This window comes from Ischnura elegans, chromosome 2 (genome assembly GCF_921293095.1).
Source record: "Ischnura elegans chromosome 2, ioIscEleg1.1, whole genome shotgun sequence".
In the NCBI taxonomy this organism is placed as follows: domain Eukaryota; kingdom Metazoa; phylum Arthropoda; class Insecta; order Odonata; family Coenagrionidae; genus Ischnura; species Ischnura elegans.
The window spans coordinates 112,379,253-112,400,800 of NC_060247.1; the positions used below are offsets into that span (position 1 = coordinate 112,379,253).

Genomic DNA, 21,548 nt, shown 5'->3' on the forward strand with positions numbered 1-21,548 from the left:
AGGTAATAGGGTGGTTTCCTATTATTTTTATTGCCTTATTCGAAAGATTATTACTCCTGGAGTAAGCATTTCACGCCTTTAGAATTATAAATGACGATATCTATTTTTCGTGATTAAATGAAAAGCGAAAATTTTCAAGCGCGCGAAAACGCGACGGATAAGTATGAATGCTGGGAAAACCCCGTGTGACGTCATTCTGGTTCCCGCTGCCGCCAGTCAGGCGACCTTGGGGCGAGGCTTTGATCGCTGATACGACGCAGGATGCTAGTAGGTAGTAGAGTACCCTGCTAGCTGGTAGCGCTTGGCTTAAATAAGGATTATTAATACCTTATCAAACGAAGGAAACTTTCCGCCCTTAGGCAGTTTTAATAGATGATTATTAATACATGTTTCCCTGAGCTCTGTGCCTCATGTATGCATTGGTAGTCTCAGACGATGTAAAACTCCTATCTTCTCGTACAGAAACTAGGTCCCATGTGACGTCTCGTGGAGTGGCATCGCATGGGCGCCAATCTGGCCTTTTTCAAATGCAGTTAAAATTGACCATTGGCATTCGTCTAAACTGGGAATTATAAAACCAAATAATTTGTATATTATTAATATACTAATGGTGGGTAACGAATCGCCATCATTGCCTTTCGTTTTCTTTGATGAAGGAAACTATCCTATTAGAGGGATAGCGCCGATCGAATGCAAGGGACTCGAACCCGCGCCTCTCCAACCTCAGTGCGTATCTTCGGCGACCGAGTATTTTCTTTGCCACGCCACAGGCGAGATAGTCGGAGGGAATGGCGACGTAGTGAAGTTATATAATCAGTGAGAGCCCATTAATTGACAAATATCAGATGTCCTGTCTTGCAGCGCAGCGCTATGCCGGGGGAGTAAGCGTTTAGAAAGCACAGACTTTCATAAAACTACGCTTGATGTCAAGGCGTGTTTACACAATGCGTACATACTCGCGCGAGTTAATACGTAAACACGTGAACCATCAAAATTTCAACACTTAAATACCTAACATTATGCACAACATTCCCAGGAAATAGCCCCTATTCTTACAGTGGCGTAGCCAGGAATTTTTTTCGGGGGGGTCCAAAACCAGGGGAAGGGGGGAATTAAAAAAAAACAGGGTACTAAGTAGAGGGTTTTAAATTAATTTTAACTCTTTTCATAATCGAAAAAACTTCATTTGCTAAATAAATATTATGTACCTAAATTTATAATTTTTCAATATTTTCTTTTCTTTTTAGAAGGAAAAATAATTATGTTTTTATATTTCGGATGGGGGACGGACCCCCTGGACTCCCCCCCACCCCCGGCTGTCCCACTGTATTCTTACTTCTGTGCTTCTATCCGAGAATTTGATCAGTCACGTGTTGGCACGGTTAAATTCTTGCAAACTTCATTTAAATTTAGTATAAAAAAAGCGATTGGTAAGGATCTTTTAGAGAATGCATCATTAATAATGGAGTTCACGACCTATTACCAATTAAATTACTTCCAAAATTTTGTTGACGTTAGAGTTTTCAATAATAATTTACACAGATCAGTGCGAATCGACTAAAGTCAGGTGGCGCTGTATGGCTACATCAAAAGATACCCAGCGAGTCCTATTAAAAACACAGTCGGAGGAAATGAAAAACGTTGTGAAACATAAACATAGATATCAATATCACCGATAAAATTGTGCAAACGAACCTCGTCAATGTCCATGCTTGCATTATAACGCATTTCTTATTTAATGCCTGTATGTTAAAAGTCAAGGGTTTAAACAACTCTTCGATAGGTGACAATAATATTGTTTTGGTTACTGCATAGGAGAAGTAAGGACAATATGGAGCCATGCAAGTAAAAGAGAACACGGTGGATTGGCTTGCAGACATAAGCATATATGATACATGAGCATATATATGGTAGCATAATATGATATGAGACATAGCAGTTACGTGGGAAATATAATGGAAGAAATAATTGATGCAAAGTTAGCAGAGGATGAACAGTGGGCAAATACCAACAGGGGCGCAGCTAGGAATAAAGGCTAAGGTGGGTTATAGGCGCAACCAATACTGGGGGGTCTGGAGGTGTGGCATACCCGCCAAGATAAGCAGGAGTTGCGGGGGCCCTCCGCCATAAAAAATAAAGATAAATGGTTCAAAATGGTGAGTTTTACTGCATTCTGAGAGATATTTTATTAATCCTTACATAATTATATAAGTAATATTAATCCAATTAAGTAAAATTGATTAAACTTAAAAAAATTCTCTGAGTACTGGGGGGAGAGTTTATCCCCCAAAACCCCCCTCGCTGCGCCACTGAGTACCAAGTAAGACAGATCAAGAAAGATACGGAGAAGAAGAGTTTCAGGGAGGTGAAAGAACTAGCTTAAGACAGGGAGAGATAGAGTACTGCGGTATCCCTATCTCAGGATTTTAATTTGACGTGTGATGGTACTGCCTTGAATGCGCTTCTTTACGTTCGCCCTGAAGGCCGACATCGGTCGAGGCTCTTGTTTCAGCTTGCTTGGAAGCCTCGCTTGAGTCGCAAGGCTGTCACAGCTCAATTTCGAAAGGGATTCCATTCTTCCCTTTTTCGAGGCTCACCTGTCGTCAAATTCTAGCCAAACTGTTTCAACAACGTTTCAGTGACAGCTGGTCGGCCCGCGAGGAGGTTATTCTGTATTTACGAATGAATATGGACACATTCGGAGAATTGTCGGATCTTCAAATAAATCGTTCATTGCTTAAGGCAACAACGATGACGCGATGGTTAGAAGCTACTCCTTTTTTATGAGTGTTAAATTTGATGGGAATAGAATTTCCAATCGGATTAATTTTTTATTTTTTTATTTTGTTCTCAAACCACCGGATACATCTCTTATTGGCCATTTTACACCGTGGTTTTTAACAAATGTAATAAGTAAACGTACACAAACAACCATGCCCTGGACCGGGGATACCTACCCAGGCGGGACTCGAACCCGCGACCTCTTGTTTGGCAGGCAAGGACGGTACCCCGCCGTCACCGAATAAAAAGAAAACATTCGTTATCCTAAAGTCCGCCATACACGGTGAATGATCATGCGAATGAAATCATTCACCGTGCATAACGGAAAAATTCGCGAATGAACCGTCATGCGCATGATCATTCAGTAAAAAATTAGAGCATGTTCTCTTTTGCTCGCATGATCACGTGAATGATGGCATGACCAATCAGCATAATCATTCATCACCACCGTGTATAGCGGCCTTAAGGCGGTCAGATCGATCGGGAAATCTTGAATTCAGTAATTTAAATCATGGTCGCACTTCGCCTCTCGCATGTTTTTATTCAGACAGAGACCACGTGACATAAGTAGGCTATGAAATATTTTGTGAAATAATATCACAGAAGGATAAATAAATTGGCCATACAGTAAATAAAAAATTCGTGATCTGTTTACCGCGTCATGTACATGCAGGACGTTGCATCCCAGAAGATGACGTATTGGCGTTGAAAGCTTGGAGGAATTAAAATTTATTTATGTGAATAATTGCACATTATGATTCCTTATGAGTAAGCTCCACCCCACTTCCATTCATAGAATCTTCAAATTTTATAATTTATCATTCATTTGAAAACCGTCATCGTTCATCACAGTGCTTATAAGACGATAGACCTCTAAGGGAATGCTCTCAATTCCCGAATAAGATTACTACATTCGCAGAGCTGCAACATCTTTAAATGAATCGTTCAATGAATTATTCATTGCTCGAGGCAACAACAATGGCACGGTGAAAAGAAGCCGTTCCCGTGGAAGTGAGCACTTTTAGTGAGCTGCTACTTGAGCGTCGTAGGCGGTCACTTGTTGAACTGCAAACCATTTTTCGTAATTTGAATAAATCTATGACGTCATCCGAACTCGAGTCAAAAATTCAAAAATTCCGAATGATTCCTCTGGTCCCTCGTGATACGATCGGAGTGGTGAAACGCCGCGTGACGTGGTTGGCCTTCGACCGGCACTTCACCTCACGGACAATTTTGGCGTTCCATGTGTCGACTTCCGTGCGGGCATTGTGAATTACGGTGGCGTCATTGGCCGACTCACACACTGCGTCAAGGCCAAAGTGATAAGTAAACGCGGATTTGAAACGTCACCGAATGGCTGTCAAGAGCGAAGCTCCACACTTGCTAGAAGTAAGGAGCAAAGGATAATAAGCAGCCGAGTGAACAACAAAGAGATACTTACAATGCACAATAATAATATTTTTAAGTCATCCGCAATTAATTCAGTTGCAAAACCGTGTTTTCCTTTAAACGCTTGTTTACACTCTTCCTTAAAAGTAACTTTACGTCCATTCCATGGAAGATTTACTCGAGTGATACGTAAAGACGGATTTGAATCGTCACTGAATGGCCGTGAGGAACGAAGCTGCACACTTGCTAGAAGTAAAGAGCGTAGGATAATGAGCTGCCGAGTGTACAACAAAGAGATACTTGCGTTGCACAGTAATAATATTTTTAAGTCGTCCGCAATTAATTCAGTTGCAAAACCGTGTTTTCCATTAAACGCTTGTTTACACTCTTCCTTAAAATTAAATTCACGTCCATTACATGGAAGATTTACTCGAGTGATACGTAAAGACGGATTTGAATCGTCACTGAATGGGGAATTCCACTGAAAATGGGTGATTATGCAATAAAAAAGTATCCTCCACGCTAAAAATTATAGTGACAGCAGTTCTTCTCTAACATGCGTATTACTCGCATAATTCCACTTTGAAAGTCGTATAGTAATCTTGCGCTTCAAACGACACAACGCCATGTTGGCTGAGCGTGACGTCAGAGTCCAGTAAACAAAACGTTTACGTGGTGCCAGTAGACTGTTTGCCCCATTTTTAGAAAAATCTATGTATCTCTCGTAGCATATAAATCTATTAGCATATGCATCTCAAAGCAATTAGTAAATGACAGTAGCTAAATGAGGTACAAAACGAGCTCTAGATTGCTAACGAACGAGATAGATCATCAAATGTATCTTACGTTTCAATTTTCCGGCTTCTCAATTCCGCGAAATCTTGAGCGTTCCACATTTAGTTGACAGTATGGGCTCTTATGGAGAATCGTTTCCCATGTTAATCTCCATAAGGCCAGGAGCGCGGTGTTGTCAACAACAGCACGAAAATTAAAGTTGCGTTATGCACTGATTAAAAATTTTATTCTAATGTAGAAAAAGGTGCTGCATTCATTGGCGCCAATAGTTTTTCGATAAAAATTATAACAAAAGCTATAAAAAACATTTCCGTAAATTTCCGTCAGAAACGTGTATTTTTTTACTTTATCTTCTTCTCGCAATTTCTGCCTGACCGTTGACTGTATTGAATTGAATTTTTTTGCAAAAAATTTTTCACACTATTTTCTGCTTGAAGATCTTCACCAATTGTACAAATATTGAGTTTTAATGTTGTTATGCCGACGTAACACACTTTAGGACAAGAAAATTTTGATTTTTGCAAGGTAAAAAGTAGTCGCTTACTAACTTACGTTTCTTACGTCGTAGGTCCCTATATGCTGCATACCAAATGTGGAGAAAACTACAAGGTTATTTTTGGTGAAAAAATCATTGACTTACATCAATTCTGAAGCGAGTTACAAGGCTTTGATCTTAAGAAAAAATATTACGGTGCCGCTGGGCGGGCTTCTTGCTTTTTCTTGCGCGCAGAGGGAAAATTCTCGGGCGGAAAAGGAGTTTTTTGTCAATGCATACTATGAAATGTATTTATGTATTCGTTTGATATCCTAAACAGAGAATACCTACTTATACGTCGTAACAGCAGTGTTTTTATCTGAATACATTGATACACGAAAGTAAGCAAGCGGCTTGGAAGTAAGACTCTTTCGCCTTGGGTGTTTAGGTCCCATCGGGGAAACCAAGAAAAAGAATATCTCATAATCTGTACCAAACACTACCCCATCCAGTGCACGCATTTACAAAAGGGGGCGTGGGTTTTTTCTGAGTTCCTTTCATAGGGTACCATAAAACCTGCCCCAAAAGCGACCCAGGCCGAAGGGGCCGAGGGAAGAATTTACGAAGGCGTTCAGTTTGTCATTGCATTTTTTTGGAGTGAACAAGTGTTGTGTGGTGTATTGAACTTGAGAATTGTGAAGTGTGTTTTACACTTATCTCTGCTGTAACACGCCCAATCAATATGTCCGATACAAAGAAGAGGAGAAAAGGTGAGAAGCTCATAAGCCACGAAAGACAGTTGGTGCTCAAAGTCTTCTCGTACATAAGGAAATCTCTCAGCATTAGTGAGGCCTGCCGAGAAGCTTCGAAGGCTACTGGGTGCTAGGAGTTCACTATTTACAGAGTGAGAAAGGAAAGCTCCCGTGGTCCATTGGTAACTCCTTCAAAAACTAAAGAAATAAGACAGTCTTACAAAAATTCGAGGGCAGTGATTTTCGACGGTTTGGTGAGATCGGGAATTAGAAGGAAGGTACATGAATCCTTCGTGAAAATTATTCCTCCGACCTTAAAATCCATCTGAAACCCGGTGAATATGGATAGTATTCTCCCAGATTACAAAAGGACAACACTATATCGTCTCCTTTTGGACATAGGCTTCGTGTACGAACGCAAGGGGAAAAGAATCATCCTTATCGAAAGGGATGATATTATTCGTTGGTGGCACAATTAATTATTATTTAAGGCAGCTAAAAAAATATCGTCGCGAACACAGGACGAGAGTATTAACAGGCGAAAGTTGGATTAATGTTGGACAAATAGTGAACATTAGTTTGCGAAACAAACAATTAGAAAATCCGCGTCAAGCTTTCCTTGCTGGACTAAATACTGGGCTTGGCCCCCACTTCCCGAGGAGGACGATTTGCAATTATACACGCAGGAACGGAAAATGGGTTCATAAAAGGAGCATCGCATGTGTTTCTGTACAAAAAGAACTCAATGGATGAGCATGAAGAAGTGGGTGGCGAGTGTTACGAGAGATGGTTTGAGCACTCACTTCTTGCAAACTTACCCGAAGGATCAATTATAGTGGTAGATAATGCCTCTTATTACTCAAGGAAATTGGAATCCTTGCCTACTACAAGGTGAAAGAAAGAGAACATTAAGGAAATTAGCTTTGGAGATGTCAGCTTGAAAAGAGATCTTTAATTAACAATAAACCAAGTACGGGAAAATTTAGAAAAATTAAAGATTGATGATGTCTTATACAAAATCGCTTTTCATGTAATACTAGCTAGAGCCAACAAATATTGCATAATATGGAAGGAATAGAAATTTTGTTTCATTCAGGAGCGGCTATAATTTTTATTATCCTTCAATTTATTGTTATTTTTTACATTACAGATTATTCATTATTCAGTTTGTGCATTGAATAAGTACGTACATGAAATAACAAAAGACTTTTCCTTTTATACTGCCGCAAAGGTATTGTAATATACGCTAAAAAAATTCCTTAATTTACGCAGTCTTTCGTGCGATCCCTAACTCCTTTTTGAACTAAACCGTTTTGGCAACATATTATGTGTGGTTGCATACGCTGTTAGGATGCCTGCCGGCGGAGCGGAAGCTTGGCAACACTGTTATCCATAAGGCCCGTACTGTCAACTAAATGTGGAACGCTCTATACTTTCAAAATGTTCCTAGAATGCGCCTTCACGAAGTCGGATTCAGCCATCGCGCAGTACGTGCATCGTAAAGTCTTTAAAACCATTCGCAACTGTTTTTGACGCACCCTTAATGTTATGTCTCAGTATTGTCGTAGATATTTGTTATCGTCGTTATTGTTTTGTTATTGCCATGGATCGAATCTGCTTACTCACACTCTGACGTCACAGGAAGTTTTTGTAGCGCGAAAGAATTTAGTGATTTCCGCGAACTTTGAAGCTCCGAAATAACAAGAATATTGAGAATTATGAAGTCATATTTTGCAAACCTTAATAACTTCAACTTACTTATCGATACATGTAAAAAAAATAGCTATTTTAATTTTATGAGAGCACCCCATTGCCGTAAAGAGCGAAACTCCACACTTACTAGAAGTAAAGATCGAAGGATAATAATCAGCCTAGTGCACAACAAAGAGATACTTACGATGCACAATAATAATATTTTAAAGTCATCCGCAGTTAATGCAGGTACAAAATCGTGTTTTCCTTTAAAAGCTTGTTTACTCTCTTTCTCAAAAGTAACTTCACGTCCATTCCATGGAAGATTGACTCATGTCACAACTTCATGCGCCATTTAAGGCGCGATCTGAGATTCATGGCAAGTGCTGTCGAAGTGTTCCGTGATCAGCTTGCCGCGCAGAAACCTATGACATCGCTCAATTGATGTTGTTTTGGGCTGCTGCGGCCACAGAACCGCAGTAATGGACGGCATTTTATCGACTTAAGGGATCAAACGGGTGATTCATCTTCAATTGCTCATTAAAATGAAGGTCATACTCTTGGCAATTAGGGCGTCGGGGGAGGATATTTTCATAACCGTAACGAGAGAAGATAAGGATCCGAAATATCTTTTCCACTTGTAAACATTGGTTATCTTATTCGCATCTTTCTGAATGAGTACCCAAAAGGTTATGATTAAGATGCACAAATACATATAATATTTTTCAGTTAATTCAGCTTCAATCGTGTTTTCGTTAATCTTTTCACGTTCCAATAAACTCTTGCACAAAATTAACTTCAGTGATTTCACATAGGGGCATTGCGAGGTCGGTGTCTACTGAACGCGCTGAAGACGCGATTCAAATCTGGTTCCGGTGACTCCAATACTCACCCCAACCACCTAAATGACATTTGAAATTTAAAATTGAAAAATATAGCGCATATGTTAACGCTGACAGTGTAGTGAATTGAGTGAGTGTGAAGAAAAAAAACATGTAAATGCAGTTTGCACAATGAAAAACAGAATTTGAATAATTTTTCCATTGACAGAGTTGTTTTTTCTTCTTTTTTATCATTCAAAATCTTTTTTCGTAAACCATTCTTGTAAGGAATATATTTTTTTTCTTTTATGTTTGAATTGAAAAACAACAATTATAAAACTGGAAATTCATTTGACTGGAGAGATATAGGAAAGATTCATCGGCAAGCGATTAATTTATACATTATTTTATGTTTTTATCGTCAGATTGCCCGTCTTACGTGTAATAACTTTTGCCGTCGGCCTGGACCACCGTTTTGTGTAAAGGAAATTGAAAGAGTGGAATGAAGGATACGAAGATGCGTTAATAATAATATTTTTTGGTCTTAACCCTTAGAGGACCAAGGGAGGGCTAAAAAATGTCCACCTTTTTATTTTTTCGATATTTTAAGTACTCATTCACCCAATACAGATTTATAACTTCGTTATATTGTCAAATATAGGTTTAAAAAGATAAATACATCTTGATGTATATGGAAATTTTTTTTCATACAACGTTATGATAGTGTAAATACGCGGTGGACACAAAGTAACCCTCCCTTGGTCCAACCTGTGACATATTTTTCGACCGAATGGAATCGTGTAAAAGGACAAATATTTTTGTTTGGCATTATAATTTATAACTTAATTAGTTTAAATTAAGTATTAACGTTTATTTTAATTCAATAATAGGCTCCATACTGCATTTATGTATTTAAACTATGGGATGTTATTACTTTGATTTTATTTCACAAATTTCTATTTTACATAGTTTCGATTATTATTCTCTTCTAAGAAATCAGAATTCGTAAAAATAGTTTTCAATCTATTTATCTTGCATATTGATTAATTTTCTTTAAAAATTTTGAACTGCATGTATAAATAATTACTCTCTGTTTCTATTCACTTTGCTTACTCTTATAGGCTCTGCTTGGATGAATTATAAACTGATACATTATATCGAAAAAAAGTTACTGAGTACCCTTCTGAAATTTTGAATATTGAAGTCATTCCTTGTTAATACTTTCAAAAAAACCTTTTCACTGTATTTATTTTATTCATTCATGAACAGGAAAGGGCGCAAAGAGCTCTATCCAGCCATTCATGAAGCATCTTTTACAAAATGAATTTTTGCATACCCCGGAAACACTGGTTACCTATCTAATCAGACTCGCAAGAATTCGAAGTATTTTACCTTCTTGTCAAACTGGAATGTCATTGATGCGAAAATATGAGTGCAACAAGAACTAGCCCACTTTCTTACCGTGATATTAGTGTTTTTAAATTTATGACACACCGGCTAATTTACTCAATACCTTCACCCTCACCCTCAGCTGCCGCGTGATTTGAACTCAGGCCATTCAAGATGCAATCTGTGTACAATATCATGCAATTTATACATTCAGGATACAATCCTAAAATTACCTATCATACGGTAAGCATTTACGATGCATGGCATGCCATCTGCAAAGCTCCTGTGAAATTTTGGTCCTCCTGTTGACATCTAGGGCTACTATGCGGTGGCTTTTGAGTGAAAGAGTTTATATCTTTGAAAAGTTTTCCTATCTGTTTATCTACTTGACTGAGAGTGACAAGTAATGAGAATTGGAAATTACAAGTGACACAGAATAAATCAGTAATGAAGAATTGAGTGATACTGTAGTCCATTTTAGTGAAATCAGTTCAAATAATGACAGTAAGGCAGGTGAAGGAAGTGACTTTTGTAGGAAATAAGGCAGCTAGGAAGATATCGAGTACGTTGCAAAAATGGCAAGGAAAAACCTGAGTGATCCTCGTCGCGCGACTAGGCGAACCATTCAAAATACATTGCGGAAAAAGCAATGTTTACTACCTGCTGGTAAGGAAAAGGATATGCACAAGTCATTTGAAAAAATTTCAACCCTGACATTCTTGGCATGATTTTACGGCAAACAAATGAAGAAGCAGAACGAGCTCAAAGTCTAAAAATGATACGGTAGAACTAAAATCCTTCGTAGGAGTTTTGATATTGTTCGGTGCAAACGGTGATAGCAAGTTAGAATTGCATGATTGGTGGTTACAAAGATTTGGAATGTCCTCCTATATTGCTGCGAAGAGTTGAAACTGATATTACTATTGCCTTATTTGATGAGAAGTCTACTCGGGGAAAGACAAAGATGAAAAGATAAAGTTGCGCTTATTTTTCGGTATTCCAAATGGTCAATGCGATATCACCCAAATATTACATTTGTGAACCCGATACGTTCGTTGATATGATAGTTGATGAAATGTTATCATTGTTTAGGGGAAGGTGTAGATTCATAGTATTCATGAAACAATAACTAGGGTAGTATGGGATACTTATAAGAATGTTCACCAACTGTTATGAGAGGTATGTGCTCAACATGGAAATTGTTGCCTGAGAAAATAATGAACCATCAAAAAGCAGAGGTTCAAACGAAATAGTGAACGCCTGGTGGTCCCAATCAAGAATTCCGGGGAAAATGTGTCAATGGGTAGATACTATAATTCTGTGGAGCCAGCAGAAGAACTTTATGGATTGACTATGGTTGGAAATATGCAGAGTAACAGAAAACGTATTCCTGAACAATCGAAGGGAACAGCTAGTCAGAAGATTTTTTCAAGTTTGTTTGAATTTACAGACCCGAGATCTGGGAGTCCACCGGTGACTCTTATCATTCATCACCAAAGAGAAGCCTAAGAAAAATATCGTTTCTCTATCCACACAGTATATTGAAATCTGTTCATATCCGATATAAATGTCAATAATTGTTTCAAAAATAAATGTGACGCAAATTTGCTCTACTACAACACCAAAGGAGGAGTTGATGTTATTGATCAGATGCTATGAAAGTATTCCACCAAAAGATCAGCAAGAAGTTGGCCAATCTGTCTTCTTTGCACTAATCGACATTGCTGCCGTAAATGGATTCTCTCTTTTTATCCTCATTTTCCTCAATATAATATCAAATTAATTAAAAGGAGACATCATTTAGGCATATTTGTTGGGCCTTGAACTTATGCGGCCACAATACAGTATTAGTTGGAAAAGACAATAGATTTACAGAAGCACATTTTATTGATGATGGAAGGGGTCGCGGATAGAAAAATACAGCCGTCATATGTTGCTGTCAAAGTAATTGGCACAGGAAGTTTCCACACGTGCAGCAACGCACTCACATCAAAAAGAGAAAAACCAAACAAATAATAAAAACTATGATTATATGTACTATATGTAACAGTTATATTTGCGGTAAACATGGCATAAAAACTAACGTATACAATTTAGGCAATAATGCTGCCTTATCAGAATATTCGAGTTGATTATTCATTAGTGATTGCTAATGTTAATAATTTTATAAATTTATCGGAATGATATGGTTAATGATAAATAAATACTACGAACAATGAAGAACATAATTTTTTTAATTAGGAGACGTATTATGATTTATCATGTACTTTTAAATTAAGTAACTGAAAATGGAGTGGAAAATTTTAGGTTTATTTTAAATAATTGTTAAATTGTTTTCCTGGAGTACGGTTGCTGAAAATTGACTTAAATTTGAAATACTATTCCTTATTGTTATTTTAGATGCACAGTTATCGGTGATTTAGAAACTTAATTTTCAAATAAGAGCATGAAACCCGGTACCTCTGTGAAGAAGTTTTATCATAATTTCGTTTATGATCAGTTTAAAAACATTTGAAAATTTCAGTATTTTTATTGCGATTTTATGGCTTTCAGCTGGATAAACAACTTTTAAAATGTTTTAACAATATAAAAACACAATTGTTGAAGATATACTCTGTTTCATGATTAGTTAAAACGAAAAAATATAAGTGGACATTTTTTGACCCTCCCTTGGTCCACGGTGTAACCGGAAAAAGGTTGGTCCTTTAAGGGTTAAAGAGATTGAAGAGCGTAAAGTTGTGGAATCATGCCCTGATCTCTCATTGGGTCATTGCGAGGTGAAGGTACGTTACGTTACGTTCTTTTCCGTGACTAATCCGATCCAGTTATATCTGACGAACTCACCAGACGTGAATGTAAGCGCAAGCGGCTTACAATAAGCCTGTGATGAGCTAGAACCATCTGTTTTAAATTTCATCCAGATGGGGCGCCATGGCGTTGGATCGGTAATTACCGAAGCAAGGGCGGAACTATGAGTTTTGCCAGGGGGGGCAAATATCAGTTTGCCGCCCTCAATACTCTCCCCCACCACTAGTAATAGGCGCTGGCGGCTCGTGAGTCAAATGCTGGGAGGGGCACACTCCACCGGGGAGTCAAAATTTTTTAATATTTCTAGTATTTTAGTGAGTTTTTCAGGCAATCTTGTGACCACTAATACACAAAACAATCGCTAACACTAAAACACAAACAACTACTAACTAGATTTACTCAACTACAGCTAGGCCTATTTACATTAAAACAATTTACACATAATAAGTAAACTGGTCACCAAAACAAGGTATTCTGCAACACTGCAACACCAAGATTATACGGCCGCCGGCCGGCGATGCCCTCAACACATTAATTAATGCGCCGCAGGCGCGTTCCCGCTGTCCCGGTGAACTAGTTCACCCTAACCAGCCAGATGACAGTTGATTTATATCAGCGGTTCCCAAACTGGGGGTCGCGACCTCCAGGGGGGTCGCGGGCCGTTCGGAAAGGGGTCGCGAGATGTACGAATAATAAAGTGAACTATGTACTTAAACTTAGACAACCATTTTAGGGGGTCGCGGCTAAAACGTATGGGCTAAAATGGGTCGCAGAGAGAAAAAGTTTGGGAACCGCTGATTTATATTGAGCGCATTGTTTATGTTGTATGGGTAGTGTTAAGTTTGTGTGAGCAGAAACTTATAACTAATAAATGAGGAATATAACAATAACATTTTTTGAACTTCTGCCGCTATTTTTGCGCGTTTTTCCTACATTTTCGATGTATGCGATTGAAAAAACACCTTGATTAACAGATGTATAATTATAATTTAATGGGTATTTATTTTTTTTCTTTTTTCAAATCTTTGGGAGGAGCGGCGTCCGAGAGTCCTTATGGGCAAGCCGCCACTGGATATGGGGAAAAGTGCCTCAGGAAAGTAAAATATCCAGCTTGCGTTGGGGAGATATGTTGGGCTGCAGTATTCCAATCTCAGGATCTTTTGAACTTTCTCAGCGTGAAGCGATTTCCTATCCCGGGTAATAGGGTGGTTTCCTATTATTTTTTATTGCCTTAATCGATAGATTATTCCTCCTGGAGTACGCATTTCACGCTTTTCGATTTTTAAATGACAATATCTATTTTTCCCGATTTAATGCGAACCTCTCGCGCTATTTTTGCGTGTTTTTCCTACAATTTCGATGTATCAAATTAAAAATCACCTTGGTTAACAGATGTATAATTATAATAGAATGGGTATTTATTATTTTTCCTTTTTCAAATCTTTGAGAGGGGCAGCGTCCGAGTGTCCTTATGGGCAAGCCACCTCTGCTAATATGACGCAATTCTATCTGCCAAACTCGCCAGTGATTTCGGGACGACACGGCGAACTGCCTCGTGAATGGCTCTCATCAATATCGCTGGTCAAGTATCATAAAATAGGCTTGTCAAAACCCTCCACCCAGATATCCTTTTTATTATAGAATAAAATCAAATTACTTTGTTCTATTCCACGCTCTATTTTAAATAGCGCGACCCGGGTTTCAACATCTAATGCTATCACCTGTTTAAAATATAGTGTGGGATAGGACAAAGTAATTTTATTTTATTCTATGATGAAGCAATTCCACAAAGTAACGCCTGAGACCGTGTCTTATATCTTTTTTATTATTTATGTTCATCAACTTTAAGGCAACAGACGAAGTGAATTACCTCGGAGTAACGATAACTTTAAATCTATCGTGGTGAACACCTATAAGGTATATTTTCGGCATAGCCCTTAAGAAATTAGGATTCGTCAAGCGAATAGGTTATTGAACGATCTACGGCCGTTTAACACACGAAAGAAAATAAATTCCCAAACGCCGTACTCTTTGCTAGCAAAAGGGTGGGTGGGAATTTGGAAGGATGAAAGTGGGGTGATACACTGAAATTAAGCAGAAACACTATGAAACAAAGAATCGCGCTAGCTCACTGGGTTAAAGAGGGATGTGAAAGAGAATAATTTTATAGGTGCTAAAATATTAGCTGACAGGAGAACTGAGTGGAGAGCAGCTTCAAACGTATTTTATGTCACTTGACCAGTGATGATGATGAGAGCCAATCATGATGTGGTTCGCCGCCTCGTCCGGAATCACTTGCACGTTTGGCAGAAAGCCGTGAATATGCGTCTGAAATCAAATCATGCCCACTCATCTTCAAAGGTTTCCCAAAGTCGGCGCGGCGCGGTTCCAAGTGCGTCCACGGCGGTCTCCCAAACAACATATCGATGGCTAAGTTCTAACAACACGTGCCTCAAAAATAGCAACTTTTCAGGAGAGAAAAAATGCGATTAACTTTTTTATTTGTACACTGAAATTTAAAACCAAAAGTACCTAAAACTGAAAAAGATGCACTCATTTTCAAGTTGTTTTTTGCCAGTATTTCATTTTTTTAACGTCATTACACTTTGTTTAAGATACCTGTCTCAAACCGGCCGGATTTGAGATACGTGTTGTTAGATCTGAGCCATCGATATCCACAATGTCAAATTACTAAGACTTTCGCGGTCAGTGTTTGTCAATTTGGTATGGTGGTATGGTATTTGGAGGAGGCGACCGACAGCTGAGGTCATTTGCGACATGAGGGAAGGGTATGGAAGGAAGGGTGGAGAGAAACCCGGCGTCGGCGTTAGCCTGCTCTTAACGAAAGGCACCAAGGGGACCACGGCTTCACGTCCCATCCGACGGACGGAGTGTTGCGCTTGAAATGTCCTCCACACAACATTCAAGCAGGGATCGGGCAGTCTCTGAAAATTCTCTGCCGCTGCCGCGATTTGAACCCGGGCCCACCGGGTTGGAAGCCACTCTAGCCACCACACCAACCCGATCCCCAGTTTGTCAATTTTCAATTGTTTTTAGTGCGTTACCAGCGTCAAGACTTTTAAATTGCCAGCGTTTCCCTTCCAAAGCCGAACACCTCACCAGGGAAAATAACCTTTTTTGCCCTAAAATTGATGGTTTGAGGCGAAAATAAACTTTTTGCCCCGATGAGATCTCCGGCATTGGAGAGGAATTGTTGGGCATTTAAAGTCTTGACGTAGGGAACGCAAAATATCCGTTATTATTAGGCATATCTACAATGGTCAAGTTGTTAAAATGGCATCACGTGTACATGGCTCTATTTAGGAGACCTGGTATCGGACCACGAACTACTCACTCGACGTTGACTCTTTTTCTGGGTTCTCCCGAGAGGTCTTGGCAAGAAAAGACAGGCACGCTGCTCAGCGAATGGCGATGAACTGAGGAGAAGACACGCGCCGTGGCCTAGATAACCAATCGCACAGTGGGCGGAAATCGGAAAAAGCCGGACAAAATTACAAAATTGCATTTTTTGAGTTAGAAATTTTAAATGTCGTATGTTAACTCGAAAATGATTGAAATTTATGGAAATGTACCTGATTTGATGTGATTCTAGCCCGTTACTGAGATACAGAGGCTCAAACACGAGCAAATTTCCATAAAAATCTTCAATTTTCTCTGAAAATCTTCCAAATGAAGTAGATGGTGTAGTTAAAGTTAGATTCTAACGGAAAACAACTATATAATCTGTTATTATGGTATTTTTTCTTTTAATTTCCGTAATCTTAACGAATATCTTCTATAATTTCTTGCCATGCAGTTACAAAATGGCGGACACTGTTTTTCGATAAAATTTCACATTAAGTAAGAGTTTCAAATGGATTTTCGTCAAAGTCACAAGAAGTAACTTATATGAGAGCATTATTGGAGAATTCTTGAGGTGTATACGCATTTAACTTTGAAATAAGTTTGCTACGCCGGAAATTAAATAGATTTTTCGATCGCGCGGCAGAGTTCGTCTCCGCGCGTCGGGAGCTTAATTACCGGCGACGCGGCAAGGAAACTGTCGGGGTTTAATTGAATTAACAATTGAAACTTGACGCGTATGTCGTCAGAGGCAACATGCAGTGGCATCCAAGGCAAATAGGATCCGAAATTTGCCGAAAACCTCTCAATGGCAGTGAAACACGTGCTGTTCTTTGGCTCTTAACGGAGCGCTTTCCAAGCCGGTCTTTTTTTAGCGTCGAAACGCTCGCGCAATGCTTATGCTATCGTCTCAACATCCTCAGGCTAAAAATATAGATTTTTGTCAACATTTTCCAGTATTTCATACATTTTTCAGATGACAATAGAATTAATAGGTGAAAATTAAGATTGAGAAATTTGAGATGCCGGCAAACTGTCAAAACCGTCTGCTTCGTAAGACCTGAAAATATCACTATCGTTATTGCCATGAAATATTAGGATCATTATTTTTTCACCAAATCTTCTTTAGTTTTCACAGTGCTTAATATTCTCACCAAAGCAACTCTTCATTGTTGTGTAGAGTTCATGAATGTTCTCGACATTTGGAAAGGCGAGATAATTAACTATATATAAACTATATTATTCTCATGCACTTAAAATAAAATGCAATGTTAAATAAAATAAAACTATATTAAAAATTATAATTATTATCACCATCACCGTCATGATTACTATTAATTATTATTGTCATTATTATTATTATTCATATTACTATTGACGTATTTTACCGGTTTTAGAAGATTTATATGGAGAATTATTCAGATTTCCCATCACCAAACTTCTTCAACTATCACTCATCTTTCTAACACTGTTTCAAACACTTCCCCTGCTTAGTATTTGCTCCATAAAAACATTCTGTATTCCCCGTATCTCATCAGAAAGCTTCCTCTCATGACCACCTAGAAGGCTAAATGGGAGTAGAAAGAGAATTTCAGGAATAAGCGTAAGAGCATCAATAACTATTATTTAAAATATTATTTTTCTCAATTTTACAATGCCTTCAATGGACTTCAGACCATGAACTTTCATATAATCGACATCTCGACCATGCTAACATTTCATGGCTGCCTCAAACAAAATTAGAGCTGTTTTTTCTCAGTGCTGCCCAACGGTTTTATCTTCCAATCGTTGTCATTCTTAAGAAACATGCTGATGTTTACCGCTTGAGATCTCCAAACTCAATAAAACAATGCGTGAAGAAAGATAAATGATCTGAAAAACGTTGATCCAGGCTGAAAGATAGTGTCATCAAAGCATATAATCTTGATGCTGCCAAGCAGAGAACAATAAAAACGCAAATCCCGATAAACTCGCGCTCTGCTCCGCCCAAAACCCATTTCCTAATCACTCTTTATCCTCAGGAGTGATTTTTCCAATGAGGAACTTGCATGGGTCGTAGATTGCTCTAAAAACTATTTTGAATAAGTCAAATGGATACATTAGCTCGCAAAAATACCTTCAGTTTCTCCATTCAACATCAAAAGAAATAAAAAAATTGCATTTAAAATCGAGAAAAATGTCTCTGAGCCGACCACTGCGCGAAGACACCCGAGCGTTGCCGAGGCCAGGCGTGACGTCATAGGTGCCTAAACAACCGTAGGGAGTTGGGAAATACGCTGAGCGCATGGTGTAAAATTTGTTTTGAGGGAGTATTTAGCCGCTCATCGTCACTTTATTTTGTTCTGTTATTCTTGGGCAAGTTTTCCTATTGCTATTGTGCCTAGCTTATTACTTGGGATATTAATAATGCGGCATCTGGATGATAAAGTACAAGCGTTTCACTTCGTATGTTTTAGTAATCAGAAAAATGGATGATAACGTTACCACTCGTTCGAATAGTACACCTGAAATTCATCTACATCTACATAATGCCCCGCAAGCCGCCTAAAAGGCGTGTGGCATGGGGTGTTAGGACACCAGCCTTTTTTTAGGACACCAAAAATTGATGCTCATGGAATTTTTTAAGACAAATTATTGCTATACGTCGGCGGCAAATCGAGTTGTAAAAGAAACTTTTAATACTGGAGGATAACGATCGTAAGCTGTGCTGTTGACATTAGAGTAAGCTTTGCTCTTGAATTTGGCAACACCGAATTAACGGAGAAGGTAGTCCTATCCGTCCTACGGTACGAATTCACAGCAAAACAGTCTGCACACAATCCACATGTGAGATCGCGAATCGGTTCCGCTGCCAACACACACACAAACTATAACCTATTTCAATAATATAGGTAAATCCGTAAACAATATACTAGCATATACCATAAAAATATAGTGGGAAATAGGCAAATACTCTCATCAAAAACTGGATGTCACTGTCACATTCTTATATTCATCACGTACAACTTACAATAACAGAACTCGTTATGAGGAATACAACTATTTATTCACTGATTTAAACCCTTAAATTAGCCCACACAAGTGACACAGGTGACTTTTCTCACTACTATTCGTTGAAATAATGGAATAACAAACTTCACTCACAGTTTTTATTTCAATAGCGTGATCGTGAAATGTCATATCTACGGTGAACAACGGAGACTAATTAGCACGCCACTGACAATTTTTACACTACTGTTAGACATTTATCGATAGCGTAATAGCACTTTTTACAATTCAATCACGATGGAACACTGATAACTCTTGGCCGATATTTTTCAACCTTGTCAAACTTTGTGCATTACAACCACTGGCACTGTGATTATTAGTAGTGGCTTAACGGGAGATGTCACGTTGAAAATAACACTATTTTGGCACAAAAATGTTCCTAGATGTCTCCAATCAGCGAGCAAAAGTTGCACTGACTGGAATTCACCCCATAATACAAGCACATACAGTCCTAAACGACGAATTCTCCGGTACCTACGAATAAACGGATGACGTTATGGTATATAAAAGCTAAGCGGACATTAGTAAACATCAAAATCGTTCTAATTACATACTTAAATGAATGATATGCCGTCGATAACATCAACTTACAATTAACGTATCCCCCTTCCAATGGCCGTGGCTCAGACTCCTACAAGGATGTTATTTAGGTATTATAAAATTTTTGGTTTAACTGCTCCAGTTTTATATTTTATGCCCGTACTCAGGTATTAATATTATAAATAATGCAAAATATGAGGGCTTCCAAGCCTCTATCGTCGGATATTTATCTCTAAATATAAAATAATCAACACGTATAACAAACGAAGCTCTCACAACTGCTGGCAACTATTACAAACAATCACAACAATAGCTTCGCGTGATGTTTAGGCACCTTTGACGTCATCGAGGCTTCGTCGGCAGTGGCTTGGAGGGTGAGGGAGTTTTTCCCGCGCTTTAAAATTCATTATATTTATCATTAATTATCTCGCAAAGGAAAACTCAGATTTACATGCGGTTTTCTTTGTTGTATTCAGAAAATAATTTTCTGTCCGCCTGTGAAATAAAAAAAATTCATGCAAGTTCCCCATTTCAATCGCATGGCAAGATTCTATTTTGTTTGGTTTCTTGGTAAATTATCATATAATCCTTTTAAATCTTCCTTTCGCCACATAGTTGAATGATCGTTCTACGGCCGTTAAATGGTTGACAAAATTAAAATCCTGAACTTCATTAATAATAATAATAATAAAAATAGGTAGCATAGCAATGGGGGGATGAGGGTATAGATTCCCCCTCAAGACCTAAGGGAAACAAAAAAAAATTAAATTATTGTCTAATTTTGGCATATAATAACTCCCTTTGCTTCAAGTTAAAGATCATTTATGAATATCGTGGCAGTAAGTCTTTTGAGTCATTAATATGAGTCATTTTTCAAAAAATAATCCCGTACCCCGCGTTGCCTGGGATGGAGGATAGACCTCCCCTAAGGCCCATCCATCCATATTACTAGTTACGCCAGAGATAATAACGATTTATTTACTCCCAACATTTTGATTGTACAGCTGACAAAAACAAAGGAGAGGAAACAAGGTGGTCTCCAAGGTCATCAGACCAGAATTTAGCCACCATCAAATAACAAAAGTGTAGGCCAAAAAAATAATGCAGTAAATATTACATAAGTTTTGTTAAAGAATTAACACCAGAATAAATGCTAAACCATTACTTGATAAGAAAGCCAGTCTTTAGCTAATCCTATGCTTTGGAGTAATAATGTAATGGCATAAATTAAATGTAAATTATTTTCCGCTATTTTAGAAAACATAATGCTGCACGGATCAGATACATGGACCAAAAACGAAAGTTGGATAAATACTTTTTGAGCCACTAATGGTGGGAAGATGGGAGTAAATAGATGGTTAGGAAGGGGTCGGAGCTTGGAGAGGTATTTCAAAGCGATAATTGGAGAACGGGGATTGAATGATGAATTCACTGGGAATATAAATGAGATTAATTTTGGAATATAATTAATGATTGCAAATATTTTTCGACTTTTTGCAAGAAATTTTTGAATGACGTGTTCCGGATTCTACAGGAAATGGCCTTCAATATTTCGTACAAGTCCCGTGTGATAATTACTTTTACCTGCGTGACCCGCCAAATATGGGCATGTTGAGGGCAAAACATCCGATGCGTAGAAACAGCCGACTTAAGGAAAATTCAAATACATACATGACTATTTTAATTCGTTTTAAT

At 38.3% G+C, this 21,548-nt stretch overlaps 1 protein-coding gene across 1 annotated transcript in view; it reads right to left on the reverse strand.

Moving 5' to 3' along the window:
* Positions 1-16,321, reverse strand: part of LOC124154421 — a 40,423-nt gene extending 24,102 nt beyond the window's left edge. Inside the window, exon 1 of the mRNA XM_046528128.1 lies at positions 16,258-16,321. The gene's annotated coding sequence lies outside the window, so the exon portion shown is untranslated. The remainder of the gene's footprint in view (positions 1-16,257) is intronic.
* Between the last annotated feature and the right edge of the window lie 5,227 nt (positions 16,322-21,548).